This window comes from Dipodomys ordii, unplaced genomic scaffold, assembly GCF_000151885.1.
Source record: "Dipodomys ordii isolate 6190 unplaced genomic scaffold, Dord_2.0 Scaffold12, whole genome shotgun sequence".
Lineage (NCBI taxonomy): Eukaryota > Metazoa > Chordata > Mammalia > Rodentia > Heteromyidae > Dipodomys > Dipodomys ordii.
Genome location: NW_012267228.1, coordinates 14,683,367 through 14,700,775, shown reverse-complemented (window position 1 = coordinate 14,700,775; position 17,409 = coordinate 14,683,367).

Here is a 17,409-nt window from a genome sequence, read left to right as displayed (position 1 = left end):
CCTTATCTCACTGCTTATGACTAATATCTTGGTTTATCATTTCATCTTTTTTCTTTTCCTTCCTTTCTTCCTTCCCTTTCTCTTTTCTTCTTTCCTTCTTTCTTCTTTTTTCCTTCCTTCTTACCTCCTTTCCTCCTTCCATTCTTTTCCCTCCCTCCCTCCCTCCCTTCCTTTTTTCCTTCCTTCCTTCCTTCGTTCAGTCCTTCCCTCTTCTTTGCTGGGTGTTAAATTATGAGTTTACACTTGCTAGACAAGCATTCTACCACTTGAGCCATATCTCCAAAGCCTCTTTTAAGCCTTTTTTCCCCAGATTTTTCTCATGGTTTTGCCCAGGCCAGCCTCAGGTCATGATTCACCTAACCTCTGCCTCCTGAACATCTGGGTTTAAAGACATGCATGCACCTCTAGGACTCAGTCATTTCTTTTAGGCATATGAACTCTATCATCTTTTGTTCCCTGATCATTTTTGTTTTTATGCTGCTGGAGATGGAACCCATGGCCGTATGCATGAGAAACAAGTTCTGCACCACAGTTACATTTTCCAGCCATCATTCAAAGAAGGTTTGTCATTTTTTGACTGAGAAAAATCATGAAGTTTTTATAGGCAGTTACATATTTTACTACTATATAATTTTTTGGCAGTGCTGAGCTTTGAACTCAGGGCAATTGGCACTTGACCAATTGAGCCAATGCCTCCATCCTGGTTATTTTTGGAGACAATCTCTTGGACTTTTTTGCTCAGGCTGGCCTCAAACCAGATCGTAGCCTCCTGAGTAGTGAGGATTAGAGATGGGAGCTACCAGCATCTGGCTATATTCCACTACTAGGTAATTTTTAGTAGCTCCTTAAAAGGAGCTGTACCCTATAAACTGCATAAACTAGTTTATGTAATCAACACTTAGCTGTTCGATATTTACACTGCTTCCATTTTTCACAAGCATCAATAGTTCTTCAATAAACATTCTTGTTGCTAAATATTTGTATTTTAAGGTTACTTCCTTAGGATAAGTTGGATAAATGCCAGCAAGTGAAATTGCTGGGTCAAAGAACATGAAGAAAGCAAATACTTTTCATATGAATGGCTAAGTCTGCTTAATATTATTGCAATCCATCCCCAATATTCATGACATTATTTTTGTAAATTATGCACATGTTATTATTCCAATTGTGTGTGTGCATGTGTGTGTGTGTATGTGTGTGTCTTTCCATATTCTGTGCTTCTAGGGTTTAAAATGATTCAGGTGGGCTTAAGAACTAGTTCAGTGGTAGAGTACACACTGAGAATGCAATAGGCCCTAGATTTGGTTCCAGAACCACAAAAATAAAGATTTAGCTGAGTTTGTTGTTGTTACTGCTGGAGGAGGCTTGGGAAATATTATTTTCTGCTTTTGTGTTTTAAGCATTTGTAAATCTCATTTACTTTCAGAGATTCTAAGAAATCGACACTAAAGTAATCCATTTGTTTAGTCAAACATTCCCCACCTTTAATTAACTTCTGCTTCCCTCTCCCTTAGTCACCTACTAATTTCTGAGAAATTAACTATCTAAAAATCATCCCAATCCAATTATAAAGAAGGAACCCAGCCAGGTACCAGTGGATCACACGTGTGATCCTAGCTCCTCAGGAAGTTGAGATCTGACAATCGCTGTTTGAAGCCAGCCCTGACAGATAAATCCATTGATCAGCAAAAAGCCCGGTGGGATGTGTGGCTCAAATGATAAAGTGCCAACCTTGAGTGACAGTGAGGGTCCCTGAGTTCCAGCTCCAGGATCAGTACACACACACGCGCGCTCACACGCACACACACACACACACACACACAGAGAGAGAATGGAGAACTTGAAGTCAACTTGCCTTGATCCAGTCTCAGTTCCACTCCTTACTAGCAATATATTAAGTAACTTACTGGCAAATATGTAATAATAATATCCAATAGTATACAATTATGGGAAGAATAGAGCAATGTATACACATATAAATTAGGAAGGAAAGTACAGGCACAGATTAAGCCCCAATAAATATTAAACACTATTCTCTCATCTCAGAGATAACCATACAAACACTTAAAGAAAAATGAAAGCCACTGCAAAATTTAGTACATTTTAAAAAACTTTCCACAAAAAATACATATTAATGGCAGAAAAAAAGCTTTTACAGAAAGTATCCGAGAAGCTTCCAGATGAACTTGACTATAAACATAGAAAATTACCATTTGCATCTAAATAGAAAACGCTCTCCCCTCGAGAAATGTTCTAAATTATTGCTTGTAAACTTTCATTCAGATTCTGATTTTATCCTGATAAATTCCACTCGTTTTCATGGGATCATGAAAATGCCTGCTTCTACTGTGCTTCTTTCCCACCTGCTGCCAGAGAGGCTTGGCTGGTGCAAATGAGCCTCATTTGACATAGAGATGATTTCACTGTGTCTTAGCGATGCTCTATGCTGCTGCCTCGGCAGCTTCTCATAAGACTTCAACCCTGACCATAAAAGCAGGTGAAGGATCATTAGAGTACATCAGATCCAGATCACACATCACAGAGCACCCCACTTTGTAGCAGAAGCTCTAGAAGAAGTTCTAAAGTCGGTTGACTCTCTCAGTCCCATCCAGAAACTACTAAATCAGAATTCTCAGGTTTAGGTGGAGGAGTATCTCTGTGTGTCTGTGCCCTCTTCCCCCTCTTTTTCCCCCTGTCAAAGCCTTCCAGGTGATTCTTAGGAATGAATCATGTAACAATCTCAGAACCACCAACCAGCCATTCCTTTTGCAGCTTAGGCTTAGAGAGCTAAAGACATTCCATACTCCTTCCTTTAGGAATATTTGCTGAGCATCTCAGTCACACTGCTCATAACAGAGACAAATGGTTACTGTTTGCATTAAGGGCTAAGAAAATGGATGCTGAGGATCCAACAGGGAGAAAAGAATTATAGTACCTCAGAAGAGATATTGGAAAAGAGCACTATCAGATGGAACTCAACCATGTGCAAAGCACTTAGGACAGAAAGTGTAAAGACACAATCAGGCAGAGGCTTGGGGGCATTCTGGAATTTGACCTAAGGCTCTCATGACTGAACTGTGTTAGGCAGGAAGGTTAGGCAGGGTCTGATCCAGTAAGACTTTGTGGCTGGAGGTAAGGTGGATTTCATTCTTAGTGGCTGAGAATCATTAGGGAATTTTAGGCAAAATGTAACAGGACTGATACTTCTAGGAGATTCTTTGGCAATGGTCAGAAAACAGATTGAAGAGGTAGAGGACAGTCAAAACTAAACTTGGGAGGTAAGAGAAAACCCTTGTCTTCCTTCCGCCCTGCATGATCAAGACATTTCTGTGTTTGGATGATTCAAAGGTTCCCAGTGTGTTGCTATGTCAGCCACAAACAAAGCTGAAAAAGATGCTGGTACTATGCCAGTACTACCTTTCAGAGTCCTGATCTTTAGTGATTGCTGGGTTTTGGAGGACCCCTCCTCTCTCCTCCATTAAACACCCTGGGAAAGAGATGTGGGAATGGGGGTAAAGATCTGACAGGAGGTTGCTGCCAAAGAATTCTCACTAATCTCCACAGCTGAGAAATTCTAATATTTTTTTAATAAATTGGGGGAAAACTTCCATGTTTGGTGATTTGTTTCTAGCAAGGGATTAGTGTTAAATTATATGAATAACACGTTTGTATAGAAAGATAACATCTATACATATTTACATGAAAAGATATGAAGTATCTCTGGGAAGATGTGCAAAGAAATAGAGAGTTGGTTACTGAAAGGGAGAGAACGAGAAAGGTAGGTGGCAAAAGGACAGATTTAAGAAACGCTTTCCACTCAAGAGTCTGCCCTACAACACACACACACACACACACACACACATACATACATACACACACACACACACACACACACACACACACAAATCTAATTTTTCTCAACCATTAGAAAGAAAGATTATGTCATTTGCAGGGAAATGGTTGGACCTAGAACAAATCACATGAACCGAGGTAAGCCAAGCTCAAAGAGACAAACAGTGCATGTTTTTTCTCCTATGTGGAAGCTAGATCTAAAATATAACTGGACATGATAACCCATATAGAACTCTAGACATTCACACACAGTCAGACTAAAGGAGGTTACCCCTAGAGGAGGAACCCCAAGATGTAACTTCTCTGAACATTTACAGTACTGTTTATCAAAAACAAATTCCAGGAAATGGAAATATGCTTTTTTTTTTTGTCAGTCGTGGGCTTCAACTTTGGGCCTGGGCACTGTCCCTCAGCTCTTCAGCTCAAGCAGAGCGCTCTACCACTTGAGCCACAGCACCTCTGCTGGTTTTCTGAGTGGTTTATTGGAGATAAGAGTCTCATGGACTTTCCTGCCAGGGCTGGCTTTGAACTGTGATCCTCAGATCTCAGCCTCCTTGAGTAGCTAGGATTACAGGCATGAGCCACCAGTGCCCAACTGGAAACATGCTTTTATGTTGTTGTTATTGTTGGTGATGGTGGTATTTGTTTTTGCTTTTGGGTTTTTTAAGGGGGGAGAGAAGAGGGGGACAAAAGGACAGGAAAGAAGGTGAGCAAATGCAATCATGTTATTCAGTATACACTATGTGGAAAATGAACTAGGAAACTGTGGGCAGGGACAGGAGGGGAAAGCTGGTGGAAAGAGAGGGCTGACATTGTCCAAAAAAGGAAATATACTCTTCACCTGACTTATGAAATGGTAACCCCTCTGTACAACACCTTACTAATAACAATAAAATTATATTTTTAAAAAAGAAACACTTTTCATTGATATCCTTTAACACTGAAACACGTTAACATTGACACTTTTTTCATTTTGGAAAAATGGCGTTCTTTCCCTCTATAATTTGAGCCTAGAGATATATTCTTTTTATTTACTTCATATATCCAAAGTTTATTTTAAACTGTATATTATATAATCAACACTTTGTCTCCCAAAATGTCTTAGATTGGGACCTTTCTTCACCCCACTAGTGATTTTATGGCATGGTTTATAATGCTAATTAATCAACTTTTCAGTGTTGGCTATCCCAATAAACTGGATTCGCCTAGAGATATATTCATTGTCTGTGTGTATATGTTTGTGTGTGTGTGTGAGTGTGTGTGTGTGTGTGTGTGTGTATGTGAGAGTGTATGGTGGTACTAGGGTTTAAAGGTTTAAACTGAGGGTCTCTTGCTCTGGCTTTTTCAATTAAGGCTGGTGCTCTACCACTTCAGCCACTATTCTACTTGTTTTTTTCAGTGATTAATTGGAGAGGTTCCTGTCCATATTAGTTTGGAACCACAATCCTTGGATCTCAGCCTTCTGAGTAGCTAGGATTACAAACATGAGCCACCAGTGCCTGGCCAAAAAAATTTTTTTTCTTTCCTGGAACTATATATTAATTAATTCATTCATTCATTTTTGCAGTATGCAGGACTGAACTCAGGGCCTCAGCCTTGGCTGGGCTCCATTCATTTTTCCATCCTACACTGATCACCTCAAAGACTATAGTTAGCTATCATGTTTCTTTCTGCAGCCATATCCCTTGGCTATAAATGGTCTCAGCTACTAGACTGGTTTCCACATGTACTAAATAAATCTGTTCTGTTCTAGGAGTGGCATACTCTTCTCTTAAGCAATTGCATTTGGATCACAAGGCTCTGTTCACTGGCTGTAAACTGCCTGTGGATTTCATGAGTGACATAGAAATGGCTGGCTCTCTCCTCAAGTTTCCCTGAGCCACGGCTACAATGCCTCGGGATGCGATTCTGAACTTACAAAACCAAAATATCCCACCCGTCTTGCTGTCCACAAATCCCAGAGTAGCTCGAGTTATGAAAGGAAGACCATTATATTACCTGAATTGTTCTGTATTCTTACTAAATTGATTTCACTGTGGTTGGCTTTCAAAGAGGAAGTTAATTTCATATACTTCTAAAGTATGTGATACTGTCACTTTGTTCCTACCAAGACAGCTACTATGTTAGATTTTACTGTGTGTATCCTGGTACTGGGACTTGAACTGAAAGCCTCTTGCTTGCACGTTGTTGAAAGTCATGGCTGATGCTCTACCACTTGAGTCACACCTCGGTGTTCTGGCTTTTGTTGATTAATTGGAGACGAGAGTCTCACAGATTTGTCTGCCTGTGCTGGTTTCAAACTATAATCAATCTTCAGATTTCAGCCTCCTGATTAGCTAGAATTATAGGTGTGAATCACTGGCACCTGACAAGGTGTGAAATGAATGAAAAAATTCACATTTGATTAAAAACAGGGAGGTTGGCCTACAATGCAATGGATTCACTGACTCTGAACTGTGCTTTTAAAAGTAATTTGAGCTGGTCATTGATGGCTCACACCTGTAACCCTAGCTACTCAGGAGGCTGAGATCTGAGGATCATGATTCAAAGCCAGCCCAGGAAGACAAGTCTGTGAAACTCTTCAATTAACCACCAAATAGCCAGAAGTAGAGCCGTGGCTCAAGTGGTAGAGTGCCAGCTCAGGGACAGTACCCAAACTCCGATTTCAAGCCCCAGTACTGGCACACACAGAAAAACAATCTGGTAAATTTTATGTTATGTGTATTTTACTTCACTAAAGAATAGGCATGGATGATAAAATTCATTCAACAGCATTTTTATTTGGAATAAGGGTCACAGCTTTAGTCATTTAAACTATGTTCACACAATGTTTATAGCAATGACCTGTTGGGCAACTTAATGTCTAGCAATGGTTGGCTAATAAAGAAACTCTATTCTGTTCTACAATTTAATACTACATATCAAGTTTCTTTAAAAAGAAAAATCAAGCTGGGCATCGGTGGCTCAAGCCTGTAATCCTAGCTATACAAGAGACTGAGATCTGAAGATCACAGTTCAAAGCCAGCCTGGGCAGGAAAGTCTGTAAGACTCTTATCTCCAACTAACCACCAGAAAACTAGAAGTGGTGCTGTGGCTTAAGTGGTAGAGTGATAGCCTTGAGCTGAAGAGCTCAGGGACAGGGCCGAGGCCCAGAGTTCAAGTGCCATGACCGGAAAAAAAAATCAAAAAGCAATACCTGAAATTTAGAAGAGTTGACAATTAGTCTGACAGTCCTTACATTAAGGGTCATCAAAATATTTAAGTACAGTGTTTAGATCCTCAGCATGAATTCGTCTAACACTGTACCTTGTCAGAATGTGTTACTTCCTTCCTTTATTCATTTTAGCAATTCTGTATCATAAAAAAGAAAATTTTATCTCAAAATGGAAACAAAAAGTCAGCTGCTGACAGGTGGACAACTGAGGACAAAAGTCAAAGGGCATTTCAGCTGATTGAAATGCAAGGGGAAACTTAGATCACACAATTTTGTTACTCAAGAAGCATTCAGGACATTGGAGAAAAGGCGGAGTCCCAAGAAACCTTAGAAGAGTAACCTGAAACTGTGTCTCAAGAATTTTATCAAATCTTTCTTAGGAACAAACAAGCCTTCTCTTTGGTTCCTTTCCAAAGACACGACTGAAAACTATGGTCATTGGAACAAGTTTACTGCCTGTCTTTGGAAATAACTTGATTTTAAAGTATAGTTTATATGCGTTCATTATGTGCAAAGAGAGAGACAGACTAGCAGAAAGGAAAAACTGGACACAAGTTAACATACAAACAGTTCCACTGTGTATTGGTTTTCCTTCAGCATCTTATCTTTTCCAGTGCTGATCCTGGGGCTTGAACTCAGGGGTTGGGTGCTATCCCTAAGCTTCTTTTTGTTCAAGAAATACCACTTGAGCCAGAATTCCACTTTTGGCTTTTTTTGGGGGTGGAGGGAGTCTCATGGACTTTCCTGTCATGCTAGCTTCAAATGATGACCCTCAGATCTCAGCCTCCTGAGTAGTTAGGATTACAGGCATGAGCCATTGGCACATTACCAGATCTTGTTTTTAACGCTGTAAATTTTTTTTGGGGGGGTCCGGTTGTGGGGCCTGAACTCTGGGCCTGGGCACTATCCCTCATCTCTTCAGCTCAAGGCTAGCTCTCTACCACCTGAGCCACAGTACCACTTCCGGCTTTTTTTCTTTTTGCTTATGTGGTGCTGAGGAATCGAACCCAGGGTCTCAGGCTAGCGCTCTACCACTGAGCCACCTTCCCAGCCCTAATGCTGTAAATTTTGCTCCTTAAAGATCTTTTCAATCATGTGGTATTATGTTCATTTTGCTTATTTTACAGAAGCCTGTGGCTATCTTTGTTGGGGATGGAATACAACATTTTGTCATGCATTTCATATTTATCCACAATTTTAAAATGATTTTCTCTCTCTAGATGTATCAATTGTTATGCAAGACAGCTTTGTATATATGTCTTTGTTGTGACTGATAATGCCCTATAACTTTGAAAGAGTATTTCTCCTAGGTATTTATTCTCACAAATACAAAAAAAACCCCACTGTTTTCTAGACCTGTGAATGTATGACTGTAAGTCATTGTAGAACTGACTGATATATTGGTTGACTATTGGTTGACTGATTGATTGATGGACTCTATTGAGGGCTGAACTCAAGGCCTCATTTACTAGGCAGGTGCCCAACTGATTGAGCTATGCCTCCAGCCTCTCACTGGAAAGCATGATTCTTGAAAGTCATATTGCAGAATGTCCTTCTGTCTTCCTTAGATATTCACTTGTGAAATGCTGCTACCTTTCATCAAAGCCTGTTTGCCACATCTCTCTGAGAGTTGCCTTTAGATCAGTGTGGCTTCTACCTGCAAGACCAGAGATAGTGGCTGCTTCATTTACTTTGTAATTCTCAGTGCCTAGAACAGAGCAAGAGAGCCTCAAAACAGAGGTCTTGCATGAATGGCTGGTCATGAATGTTCACCTCTGACATTCCAATGCCATGCTTGAGATATTGCCATGGGGAAGTTGGGCATCTTGACTGGTTGCTATAGAAACACTCCTGCCTACCAGAGGATGGTGCCCTGATGGTGCTGCTTTTATTAGGAGATGGAATAGGACTAGATTGGAAAAATAAAATAAAATTGGTGAAAGCCTGGACACACTTGGACGGAATTCTTTAACTATCAAAGTGCTAGCTCAGGGTAATGGCTCATGGATAAACACATAGAATCCTCACTACTAGAGAAGTGGCGATCAGTTCAAAGCCAGCCTGAGTAAAAAGTTAGCAAGACCTCATCTCACAAAATAAGTCCAGAGTGTACCTGTAATCCCAGAGACAAGAGAGGCATAGGATGAAGTCCAAGGCTGACCCCAGGCAAAAACATGAGACTCTGAAAAATAAGTAGAAAAAAAAGAGAGAAGTTGAGAGCCTACCTAGCAAGCTCAAGGCTGTGAGTTCAAACCCTAATACCATTTCCCTCCACTCCTTCCCCCACAAACAAAGCTTAGGTTATCTTCCATTAAAAATCTCTAGAATGCCCTGAAGGAATGTGAGGGAACTGGCTTTTCAAGACTGGACCTGTGCAGAAGAAGCCAGCTCTCCCAGCCAATGAGCATCTGATGCCACAATCTCAACCTCCTTCCTGCAGAACATAATCACCTTTCCCAGAGAGAGACACAAGACCTGGGAAGAGCCAAGATGGCGGCCATGCCAACACCAAGGAATGGAAGGCTTCACCCTCCTGCCTTCCAGTCAACAGCAAGCAGCTTCTTTCCCTCTTGCTAGTAACTGACTAGGGGTGCGCAACTCTGCTGTTTGTGTCTGGTCTTTTTCTACGTGGGCCACCAAGAAAAACTCTTTTGTTTTGCAAATTTCTGGGGCCACCCTGTTGACTGTTAGGTGTGTCTTGTAAAAAGCCTTCTCTTTTGGTCAGTCGTGGGGCTTGAACTCAAGGCTTGTATGCGGTTCCTGAGCTTTTCTGCTCCAGCACTCTACAACTTGGAGCCACAGCTCCACTTCTGGTTTTTTGGTGGCTAATTGGAGATAAGAATCTCACAGACATTCCTACCCAGGGTGGCTTTAAACTTGTCATCCTCAGATCTTGACTTCCTTAAGTAGCTAAGATTACAGGAATGAGCTAAAGGCACCTGGCTCAAGCTCTTGTTTGATATAAAAATATATTAAAAAATGTCTTTTGCAGGCATACTCAACTTATAATCACATCACTGATTCTTTGCAAAAATATACTTTTTCATGGCCTATATAATTATTGGATACATTAATACAACCAATAAGACATTAAAACTACATTCAAGTAAAAGAGCAGTATAAAAATTAATATATGAAGCCCTAATATCTGCTCCAGAGTCATATTCAGTACTTTGTCACTCTGCTTCATTTTAAGTGCTTCCTGCTGCCCTCTTAGTTTCAGAACTCAGTTCAAGGCTCTAGGTTGAATGACAAAATAAATAAATAAATAAAATAATTCACATTTTCTTGAGAGCACCCAGAATTGCTCTATCACATTCTCTGTGTTCAGCTGGCACCACTGTTTTGTATTTGTCAGCTAACATGATGTAAAAAGGCAGTAGAAAAGCCACTTCGTTGATCATTCAAAGCCAAAATCTGTCTCTTGTTCATGCCTATAAAAGACTGGCTTGTCCATGTCCTGTATTGTTCTATAACTCCAATCTAAATTTTATAAAGAGATCTAGGTGCCAGTGGCTCATGCCTGTAATCCTAGCCACTCAGGAGGTTGAGATCTGAGGATCGTAGTTCAAAGCCAGCCCAAGCAGAAAAGTCCGTGAGACTATCGTCTCCAATTAACTCCCAGAGAACTGGAAGTGGTGCTGTAGCTCAAAGTGGTAGAGTGCTAGCCTTGAATGAAAAAGCTTAGGGATAGCACCTAAGCCCTGAGTTCAAGCCTCACAATCAACTACAAAATAAATAAAATGCATTTTGTGAAGAGCTTAAATAGTATACCAGACAAGAAGCCTGACCTGTTCCCTCCCTGTATGTCAGCTGTTTTCCCTCCCAACCCTTAGCAGCCTGTGCTATCTCTACTCAAACAGTATTCATGGGTACAAAGACCCCTTACTAACTCTGTTTTGCTTGGTGTCAGTTCTGTTACATAATCTTGTTATCATGAAATAGATTTTGTTCTCATAATGGTATTTTGGTCAATTGCTTCTTAATAGTTGTGTGCACTCACCTTTATGTTTGAAATTAACTCTTACTCTACTGTGGCTATTAGTTACCTCCTTACTGTCGCCTGACCATAGTGATTATTATTACTATTTTTTGTCAGTCATGGGGCTTGAACTCTGGACTTGGGCGCTGTCCCGCAGCTCTTCAGTTCAAGGCAAGTGCTCTACCACTTGAGCTACAGTGCCACTTCTGGTTTTCTGGTGGTTTATTGCAGATAAGAGTTTCACAGACTTTCCTGCCAGGGCTGGCTTTAAACCGCAATCCTCAGATCTCAGCCTCCTGAGTAGTTAGGATTACAGGCATGAGCCACTGGCACCCTGCTCCACAGTGATTATTGAAAGCTGGTTACACAACTGAACAGGCTGTAGGTGGTTGTTTTCTGAATGGTAGAGTCTTCATATTTAACATATTCGTCCCTACTTTTTTTCTTTTATTATGTAAATGAGAGGAGAGATGGCATGCTACCAGATGAAAGGTAATTATCATCAAAATGATCTAAGTTGACTTGGATGTTTCTTTTTTTTATTTTTAATTTATTTTATTTTATTTGTGAACATACTGTACAGAGGGGTTACAATTACATGGGCAGGATAATGCGTACATTTCTTACCAAGCATTGCAGCCTCCTCCTTTGTTTATCCTTCACATCCCTTCCCAGCCTCCCCCCCCCCACACCAACATTGTAAAGCTCGTTTTTGACATGACAACTTGTACTTCTCATTGTTGCAACAGGTCCACCTGTATCCTTAAACAACTTGTTTTCCCCCATCTCCTCCACAAGTTATACTGACATCAAATATAGTGAAAGCAGGGGTTATACTGTGGGGGAGGGACATACAAAGCAACAAAGAAATAATCTTATAAATGCATTAGAAACACATGCATGAAAGAAAAAAACATTAAAATACATATCTAAGGGTTCATTTTCCTAACATCACATTATCTGACCTTTTCCGCTTGACTCATACATATACTAGATATTGCAAATAAGGGAAACCATGGGGCCTATGTTTCTTTGGGCCTGGCTTACTTCGCTTAATATAATTTTTTCCAAGTCTTTCCATTTCCTAACAAATGGGGCAATGTCATTCTTTCTGATGGAGGCATAGAATTCCATTGTGTATATATACCACATTTTCTTGATCCATTCATCTACTGAGGGGCTGCTTGGATGTTTCTTGCATTCTTTGTTCTTTTAATTTTTTGGGGGGTCTGGTCGTGGGGCCTGAACTCTGGGCCTGGGCGCTGTCCCTCAGCTCCTCAGCTTAAGGCTAGCGCTCTACCACTTGAGCCACTGCGCCACTTCCGGCTTTTTTCTTTTTGCTTATGTGGTGCTGAGGAATCGAACCCAGGGCCTCAGGCATGCAAGGCAAGTGCTCTACCACTGAGCCACTTTCCCTGCCCTCTTGCATTCTTTAGAGTCAATGTCTCAAGGATCAGAAAGCTTTATAAGGGGCCAGATTTGTTATTTTAAATACATTTGCACAGTTTGGTACACAGAAAAATAATAAAAACATTTTGGCTGAGTGAATGAACCACTTCCTTGTCTGGGGAGAAAAAGGAGGTATGTATGGAAAAGATAATTTCATGAATTTGCAAGGTCAAGGGCAACACCAGGAGAGCCACACTTATGTGTCTGCTCTTGCCTTGAAATCGGGAATGAGCCCTTCTCATCAGTGTCTCCAGTGAAGAGGGGGCACCCAGAGGGATTTCACCTCTCACTCTCTCAGAACACGAATATCATCACCTTGCAATTAAGTGCATCTGGGTAAGCCCCTGAGTGTCAGCTTCCTCAGCCAGAGAGATGGAGATGGTGTGACTGACTTCTTTTAAGGAACATGAACAAAAAATACGGACACATAGCCTAAAATAGTCAATCAGACAGTAGCTGATATTCAGGCTACAAAAGTCACAATCAATTCACCTTTCACATGCTTATTGTTCTATGCAAAACTGCAGCATTTGAGGTAGGAGAGGAGGAGAAATAAACCATAGGCATTTTCCCCACTGGTTTGGAAAGGAATATGCAGGACGGGTTCAGAGCTTTTCAATTTCACTGGCTCCCATTACATTTCTCAGTAAGCCATTTTATAGTACCAGGAGAAGTTTTGGCAATAGTTTTCACTATCTTCAGAATTGGGTATTTGGATACACATATTCCACCCCTACTAGGCGTTCAGACATTTAATCCATCCAGAAAGGAGAAACAACAGCAACCACAACCCCCCCCCAAAAAAAATAATAATAGGAGCTTTCTCTATTACTTCCTTTTTTTTTTTTAAGTCACAGCTCTAATCCTGTGATCAATGTCATTCTCTAAGTGCTTTGCATACTTCCTGGTTTCTATTTTTAAATAAATGAAAGTATTGTGTGATAAATTCTTCAAAAACAAATTTTCTGCCCACTGGTTTCAGTCCTCCTCCTTCCCACCCCCTATCCCCCCCATCCTCCCCCCCCACCCCCAGCCTGAAGATAGTACTCAGCAGCTGATTTAATCATCCCGGTCTGTGTCTGGTTGCCATTCACTGACTTTGCCCGGTCAATGTTTCCATGTAACACAAACTAACAGCACTTAAAAAAAAATAGTTGTAGGCATGATAGAGGCTTCTAAAATTGAAAAAGAAAATTTATCTCTGTCCAGCTGCAATCCACTGAAATGTAATCTGGGGATTATAGAGAGTCAGATGGTGACTTTAGAATAACAACCACCCAGCAACCAAAGGAATCAAGAGAGGCCCCGGGCAAGGTTAAGAGCACGTCTATTTTACTGCTAGCTGTAGCCTGTCCTTGTGTGATTTCATGAGCTTACTCTTTTTTCAAAATGTTTGTTTCAAGAAAGAAAAACAAACAAACAATGGCTCAAACCTGTAATCCTAGAGATTCAGGAGGCTCCAATGTGAGCATAGAGGTTCAAAGATGGTCCAGACAGAAAAGTCCATGAGATTCTTTTCTCCAATTAACCAGAAACAAACAAACAAACAAACAAAAACTGGAAGTGGAGATGTGGTCAAGTGGGAGAGTACCAGCCTTGAGCAAAAAGTCTAAGTGTGAGGCAGTGAATTCAAACTCCAATACTTGACGGTCCCACCACTACCACCAAAAAAAAAAAAAAAGGAAAGAAAGGAAAAAGGGAGAGAAATGGAACTCCAAAGTTTCATTTAAAAATTTAAAAATGCATATGTTGATTTACTCTAAATCTATTTCTTGAATTTATCCTAATAGATAATCCATCTTTCTTGGAACCGGAACATAGATAAAAGGTTCAAACTCCTTTTAAGTACTCAAAGACATGTATACAACATCACTAATCAATCCCTGGAAATTCCTTTTGATTGGTACAAACATTAGTTGTTGTACATTTGGCAACATATAGAAACAGTGCAACCGTCCAATGACTAGCGAGATATCTAAGCCGCCTATCCAGGCCGCGTCAGGGCACATCCAGCAGGAGATGACTACTACCAGTGGCTGAGGCTTATATAACAGTCAGGGATGACAAATAGTGGCATTACATTGCTACTCTCCTGTGACACAGATGGTAGAGACTCACCTCTCCCGGGGACACTTGGATGGGAGTTAAACATGGGTTAGAGCACTGTTAAATGACCACTGCTACTGATTAGCCTTTATTGTAAGCACACACCCCCTCCCTCGCCCCCAGTTTGTTTTTCCTTTAACTGTACCTTGATGTTAGGGCTGAGGACTTTTAACTGCTATCTCCTCCCTGGGACCCCAGCAGCTTTGGACAAAGGGCCGCCAGATAGGCACCTGGACTGCCCTCATCCTAGTATCCAAAGCATGACTTTGTCTACCATAGTCACTGTGAGAAGCTGGGGGCACAAGCACCAGACTTTTGTCACTACCAAAGCCATTTCCATCCAAAGCCATTTCCATCCAAAGCCATTTCCATCCAAAGCCATTTCCATCCAGGCCAGAGGGGGGAGCACTCCTCCAACGCACCAGCCGAAGACTTCTGATTACTCTCAGGGACTGTGCCATCCTGGGTGCAGACTTCCTTGTGTCCCACCCCCTTGACCCACCCCCTTTTTCTGTCTACCTAAGCTAGTTGCTCAGTTCCTTTTGTGAGTAGTTGAAAGACATGACTTGGTAGTTGCTCTCTCAAGTGGTCTTGCCTACCTTTGCTGAGCTGATAACACCAAGGAAGAGAAGGAAGAGCAGCTTTGGGCCAGTGCCCAGGCAGCAGAGAATAATAAGGCAGAGAGGACAGAGATGGGGTTACATTTTCTACAGTGCAGGAAAAAAGATTCTGATCCACAACACCAACCATGCTGAGATTCTAGAAGAACTGATTAGTAGAGACCTGTAGAAGAGTGTCCCCCAAATGCATACCCAAAATACAAGGTGGGAGTTTAGACAAGGATAAATAGGTGAGAGTTTCTCTACAGATCACCTGCCATTCTTTCCTAGATTTGTCCATTTAATGCTTCCTACAGCACCGCAGTGAAAGTGGAGAACATGTTCTATAGCCAGAGAAACCAGGGCCCATACACGGAGCTTGAGCATGGACAATTATGAGAACAGCTCTGTTAAGAAACTATTCCATGAAGGAACTGTGAAACAAACAAGATCATTTGCCTCTTTACTAAAATTAAGAAGCAGTACAGATATGCTGTTTAAAGTCATATTCATAGAAACAAATGCAGCCAGGGACTGGTGGCTCACACCTGTAATTCTAGCTACTGAGGAGACTAAGATCTGAGGCTTAAAGGTGTGAGGTCAATCCAGGCAGGAAAGTATGTGATAATTTTATCTCCAGTTTACCACCAAAAGTCTGGAAGTAGTAGCCGGGCGCTGGTGGCTCACGCCTGTAATCCTAGCTACTCAGGAGGCTGAGATCTGAGGATCGCGGTTCAAAGCCAGCCCGGGCAGGAGAGACCGTGCTCCTATCTCCAATAAACCACCTGAAAACTGGAAGTGGTGCTGTAGCTCAAGTGGTAGAGCGCTAGCCTTGAGCTGAAGAGCTGAGGGACAGCGCCCAGGCCCAGAGTTCAAGCCCCATGACCGACAAAAAAAAAAAAAAAGTCTGGAAGTAGAGCTGTGGCTCAAGGGGTAGAGTGTCAGCCTTGAGTTAAAAAAAAAAAAAAAGCTAAGGGATAGGCCCTGAGTTCAAGTCCCAGTACCAGAGAGTTAAAAAAAAAAAAAGAGAGATTCTATTGAGGATTGGTTCAATACTGTTGTTGTATGTAGTTACATGGGGCACTTACACAAAATTTGCTCTTCCAAGATTGGCTTTGTTTTTTATTTAAAAATAGCATATGTTAGACAATGATTAATGATAAGTATTCCAAAGATTGTTCTATTTAAGTTGATAGATATATAATATGTATACACACAAACACATATAGAGCACTGTTAAAAGAAAGGTTAAAAGAAGGGTTAACAGTTACATTACTAATGAATACATTACTAATGAATGATTAAAGATAGAGAGCTAGATTAGAGCCATGGTTCTACTTGTTAAAAATAGATGGTGATCAGAATCTAGGGGCTCTATGATTGGATCATTTTCTTTCTCCTCCAGAGTCTATCTGATTACCTTGCTGGTCTATGCCATGGTAATTTTGATACTGTCCCCAAAGAGACACTGAGCTAAAGATGTCTATAGCCTTAAAGATTCTTGGTAGATGTCCAACCCACACTTTATATTCTTCTGTTTCAGACTGTACCAGACCCCCAGTTAAATACACATCAAGCTGATTTATGAGAAGTAGGTTGAACTTTGATCACTAACTCTAGCATCATTTAGGCCTCAAATTTTGTGCATTTGTGTCCATTGGAATTGGAATTTTAATTTTATTAAAGACATAAATTCCATATGGCTTTTCCAGATGGGACTTTAGCCAAAGACTCATTGGTTATTTAAATAACCAAAAGGGATTATTAGAGACAGAACTTTTTTTTTTTTTTTGTCGGTTATGGGGCTTGAACTCTGGGCCTGGGTGCTGTCCCTTAGCTCTTCAGCTTGAGGCTAGTGCTTTACCATTTGAGCCACAGTACCACTTCTGGTTTTCCAGTAGTTTATTGGGGATAAGAGTCTCACATACTTTCCTGCCCAGGCTGGCTTTGAACTGTGATCCTCAGATCTCAACCTCCAGAGTAGCTAGGATTACAGGCGTGAGCCACTGGCGCTCGGCAGGACTCATTTCTAAAGTGGCCCAGTGTCATTAACCCCAGAGAGAGGAAACAGAGAGCAGAGGTCCTCTGTTCTGCTACGTAGTGGGGACACATCGGTCTCTATTCCTCACAGCAAGAAATCAGCTTCTGAGTAGTCACTGGAAGCGTGAGGGAAATGACCTGAGGCATGCAGCCCAATGAAGTATCAG